Source organism: Betta splendens, chromosome 17, assembly GCF_900634795.4.
Source record: "Betta splendens chromosome 17, fBetSpl5.4, whole genome shotgun sequence".
NCBI lineage: Eukaryota > Metazoa > Chordata > Actinopteri > Anabantiformes > Osphronemidae > Betta > Betta splendens.
In genome coordinates, this window is record NC_040897.2 from 2,741,353 (window position 1) to 2,746,986 (window position 5,634).

At 36.9% G+C, this 5,634-nt stretch overlaps 1 non-coding gene across 1 annotated transcript; it reads right to left on the reverse strand.

The window, feature by feature from the left end:
- Window positions 1-4,902: 4,902 nt before the first annotated feature.
- On the reverse strand, window positions 4,903-5,006 carry LOC114845232 (U6 spliceosomal RNA). The gene has a single exon (XR_003783844.1). It is a non-coding gene; the product is annotated as a U6 spliceosomal RNA (small nuclear RNA).
- Between the last annotated feature and the right edge of the window lie 628 nt (window positions 5,007-5,634).

Below are 5,634 nucleotides of genomic sequence, written 5' to 3' on the forward strand. Positions count from 1 at the left end.
CCTTGTTGCCTGCCTGACCACGATTCAACGCCTGACGTTTGGTATTGTACTGACCCTTCGAGTATGACCTTGTCTGTCCCTGACGCTGCCTCGACCTGATCCTGTTGTAACCACACCTGATGGCCCGTGTATGACCCTGCTTGAACTGGACTTCGTTTCTGGAATAAACCCACCCTTTTACACCGTACGCATCGTGTCCTGGTGCTGTGCATTTGGGTCCTTTATTTGCCGTTCGTGACAAGGGGGAAGGGATGTAAAGTTTGCTTTAGCGACTGAATCAACATCAGACGCCGTGTTTACGGCGCAGAGCGAGTTCCAAATCCACTGTGTTGCCTGTGTAATAAAAGTTTGTTTTTCTGCAGATACAGCGGGGGAAATAAGTATTTTACACATCAGCATTTTTATTAGTAAGGGGATTTGTAAGTGGGCTATTGACACAAAATTTGCACCAGATGTAGCCATCAAGCCAAGTAATTAATTCACAAAGAAATCAGAACATTTAATTATATAAGTTGAGCAATAATAAGTATTAAACACACATTATTTAATACTTTGTAGAAAAGCCTTTGTTGGTGATTACAGCTTGTAGACGCCTCTTGTATGGAGAGCGTCGTCTGCATTGCTCAGGAGTGATTCTTGCCCATTCTTCCACACAAATGGTCTTTAGATCTTTAAGGTTCCTTGGGCCTCTTTTATGAACTTTGATCTTTAGTTCTATCCATGGATTTTCTATGGGATTTAGCTCAGGTCATTGAATGGGCCATTCAAGCAACTTGATTTTCTTTCTTTGAAACCACTTCATTGTTTCCTTGGCCTTGTGTTTGGGGTCATTGTCTTGCTGAAATGTCCACCCTCTTTTCATTTTCAGCTTTCTGGTAGATGGCAGCAGATTTGTAGTGATCTTTGGTGAGTGTGCATGGATGCCATGGTGGTTTACTGCATTGCTTGTTTTCTTTGAATCAAAAGTACCTGCTGATGCCAGGTCTTCCTGAAGTTCTGCCCGAGTGGTTCTTGGCTCTTGGAGAACTCTCCTGATTATTTGGATACTTTGGACTCCTCTGACAGGGATCTTACGTAGAGTACCTGATCATGGCTGGTTTATGGTGAACTTGCTGTGATTATTGTCATTCCGCTTGTGATTAATGTCATTCCAGTAAAATGTTGGAGCTTCCGTTTAAAGGACATTGGCTATATCTTACTGGTTTAACTGTTCTCACACACAACTTAAAATTGGTCAAAGTGGTTTATGCTGCAGAGCAGAGTTATTTTTGTTTTCATCCAGTATAACCGTTAACATTTGGAAACACACGAAACGACTTGTTTTCTTGTTTTCCGTTTTTTCCTCAAAACGAGAAAATGGGAAACTGCTTTAAAGCCAATTCCGGGTCTTGTTTTTAAAACACTGTTTTCAGCTCTATTTCAGCTTTATTCGTTTTTAACACGGTGCTGTGATTGAATTTCGTTTTTCGCTTAAGAGAAACGAGGCAACGAATGTTCTTTGTATTCTATTTTCTGGACAACTTAACCAGAAAACGACTTGATTTCAGCCGATGTTGTCTGGAATGGAAAATATAAATCCATTACTTAAGTTGCCCTTGAGCACCGGCTTCCTGTCGTCGTTGTACTGTGTTTTAAAATAAGAGTCTCACTTTCTTGCGTGTTCAGACACATTAACAGGTTCTAACAGGTCTAAAACGTTCTACAACGACTTTTCGTCTCGTTATCCCAGCTTTTACTCTGGTTGGGAAACCAGACTTACAGTAGAACGTACACGGACCCGACAGTACTTAAACTCGAGGAAATACTGTATAAAGACAGAAGCAACTTCAGCAATTGACAACAAACACTAGCGCACATTGACAACTTGATCCAAGTCATCTGCCTATGAAGTGGCTCCTCAGTCACATCAATGTCTGCTTCAGACGGTGACGCCACTTCCCTGATTCTCTCGTTGCCTGTATTAACACATGCATACATTTTGGTTTCTCCACCAACTTAAAAGCTGCTATAACGAGAGAACGACTTATTTTTTCGTTGTCTGCTTTTTTCTCAATATGAAAAATCAGCTTTAAATCCAACTCCGTGCCTTGTGTCGAAAAAACAACAACACTTGAATTTCGTTTGTCGCTCATATCAAGAGAAACCAAAATCCTGTTTTGTATTTTTTCTTCATGACCAACAAACAGGAAGACAAGTACAGATACACATATGATACATATACATATATACATTTATAACACAGATTGATGAATAAGTATAGATTCCTATTTTATATATTATTCTTATATCATTATATATATTAATATATTATATATTATAAATATATTATTCTTATTTATTTATAATCCTTATTTATTTATTTTTGTCTCTCGGCTGGCCTGGTAACTGTGTGAACACATCAGCAGCTTCGGCAATTGACAACAAACACTAGCGCGCACTAGTGAGCAAAGACGCTTAATAATATATATTATTTAAAAATGAACTACTCTGCATTTAATGATACAATAATATGACCTTGTTTTTTGTGCTTAATGTGCAGACACAGATAGAAATGAACAGTCGGACCTCACATCTTTGCGCCACCTGGTGGTTAAAACGAGATTAACACCCTGATTTTTTTCAGCTTGCTGCAGGATTAAAAATCTTTAGTTGGGGACAAACCCGTTGTGCGGTGGTGACGCGACCGTACTGCAGTAAAAAAGGTGGTCGCGTTGAAGTGCTACAACTGTAGTTTAATATTTATTGGCAAGGCTAATAGATATGTTGGACAATTGGAATATTGAAATTGTGTTTAGATTATAATACATATATATTGAATGTTTTAAATATATAATGTTGTTTTGGATCTTGCCTTTTTTGCATTTTCAGTGACAATGTTAACTGATGCTGAAGCTGAGAGTAGAAAAAAGATTTGCCATCAATCTTGCTGTGGTTTCTTTTTTTACTTCAAGTGGAGAGGACAAACATGGTGGTGGAATTTAAGTTTTTTGTTGGTCAACTCATGCAACATTAAATTATAAAATCAACATGATCTTTTAACAATTCTAAATTTCTAATTAATTTATTTTTACTTTTGTACCACAAGTATTGATGCTTTTAGAGAGGATGGATCATTTGGGCGGTTGGTAAATAATAAACACAAACACCCAAACAAAGTTTGCCTGTATGGACATAAAAGCAGATGAAGAGATCTGGGGGAGACGACTCCCCATGAAGAAAGGTTTGTCACTCTCATTTTAGCTTAATTCGCTCCTGAAAATATGGGTTATATGTAAAAAATAACAAACAATTACAGTAGGATTTTTTCTATATGTAAAAAATTAACATTTAAAAATTGAGGCCGTATGCCCTTATAATGGACGGCAGGTCATTGTTTAACAAACAACTGAAGAAAGTCTGAAGAAAGTACTGAAAAAATAAGGACACATCTCTTGTATGAAGTGTCTGAAATGATTTTGTGTTACTGGGGCAGCTCTTTTTTTAGTAAGGGTAATTAGTCGTAATCTTTGATTTTGAAATCGTAGCAGACATTAGCAGACAGAAAGGGTGGCTCAAAGCCTGCAAAAGTGTCCCATGCTGCTTTGTCTTCATTTGCAATGACTGAAGCTGCATGAACACCCAGCAGTGAATCAGAGGTAGGCTTGTTGACAGCACATGACAGACTACTGATACTGACAACAGGTTAAGACATGCTGTGATGGTAATAAGTTATTTTTGAGGATATTTGTTTTAATTGCGATATTTTAGCATTCAGTTGTCTGCCTTTCAAGTGCTTGTATTCAGCACATGACAAACTGAAATGACATTGTCTGTTATGTAGTTTAGAAGAAGCATATTTGAAATAATTATAGACTTTCAATAATTGTAGCTATACACTTTGATTTGATGCATCTTAAAAGCCAATCATCATAGGAAATTGACAACAGATTAAAACTTCAGTCTTGACTTTAATTTGAGTAAAATTACCCTATATTGTTGGTCATGTACGATGTCCCCACGAGTGAATTAGAATTAGAGAGATGCCTGAGAGCTGAACAAGAGGCTCTGAAGAACCAAACTTGTTAAATTCTTTGTTTATAATAGTATTACAGCCTACAAAAAGAAAGTGCTCAGTAAATGTTAAATGTATAGACTGGCACTATAGGTTCATGGAACAAACAGTAATGTCAAGTTTGAGTCTGGCCTGTGTAACTTTTATTTGTTAACTGCTGCTGTTGTAGCAAAGTATTTGCAAGCTGTTTTATAAAAAACCTTTAGTTAAACAATTTAAAGGAGTTTATAACTTACGTTGTGTAAGAATGTCCACTCTGCATACCTGCATGTTAGGTTACTAATATTTTGAAACCTTTTTATACTCTACTCTCTACCTTTGCTTCTAGGTAATCGTCTAGGTGAGTTATCTGCAATAATCTGAGTTATAATTATTAAGTCCCCAGAAGTCAAATGACGAAGTGTTAACTATGCAAATTAGGTTCCCATAACACATGTTTATTGGTTTTTCCAGATGTCCCCAAAAAGCGTAATTAGAAAGTCTGAATTCAGAAATTCCAGAATTGTGTGTATCTGAACGTGTGTATGAGCTCTCTGTGTAAAGGCAAATTTACCTGATTTTTTTCAAACCAGTAGCCCTTCGGGAAAGGGTAGTCCCCAAAGTGATGCTTAAACAAGTTGTCCCCACTACTGGTGACAACCAGACTGTGTGTGTGTGTGTGTGTGTGTGTGTGTGTGTGTGTGTGTGTGTGGAACAGGACTTCTTTTTTTTTTCTTCCAGAGCAAACACATATAACAATTTCTGCACCAAATTTGACCTCACTGAGTTCATCTTTTTAAATCTGTAAACAAGCCGTGCACATCTATGTCTGAAAAAAGTTGTGCTTCCGTTAGGAGTAATGAAGGCACATCAAAATGTGGAAACGCTTCACAAATTTGCGTGTCATCCTTTCGCAGGGGCCATGCTAATCTTCTCTGTATCGATTACAATTTTTTTTTTTTGTTCTGTCCAGCAGTTTAGCAAGCAGCATATCTTACGCTGAATGCCATATTTTGATGGACAGCTTTGCTTTAACAAGAAGAGTATATATAGAATATATATACACTCTTCCTGATTTATGGTTTATTTAATGATTTATTTAGCTAATTCAAAATATGTGTGATGTTGCTGTGTTGGTGGACAGGTTAGGTTTCTGCTTTAGGGTGTGTATGCGGGAGGGGGGTGCAACCAGCTGCTGAAACCAAGCAAATCTGTTAAGTAAACAATCGGAGAGAAAAAAAAAAAAAAAAAAAAAGAAGCAGGGATGTACCTTAGGCTAACAAATTCATAACTAAACAACTTTTGTACTGTGGTTTACCTTGGAGATTAATACTAATACCAATAATAGTGCTAAGGTATGTGCACATACTCATACAAACATATACATATCATATACATAATATACATACATATGTGCATTATTATATATATCCCATACTACTTAATAAAAGTCATGACATACAAAACCACAAATTCCATATTCACACATTATTGATATTGGTAGTGATAAGTATCAATAATACTTACAGTTGGATTTGGAAAGTGTCCCACTACAAGGTTAGTAAGGCTGTAGCTTAATATTATTCACCCAAAGGGTAAGGCAG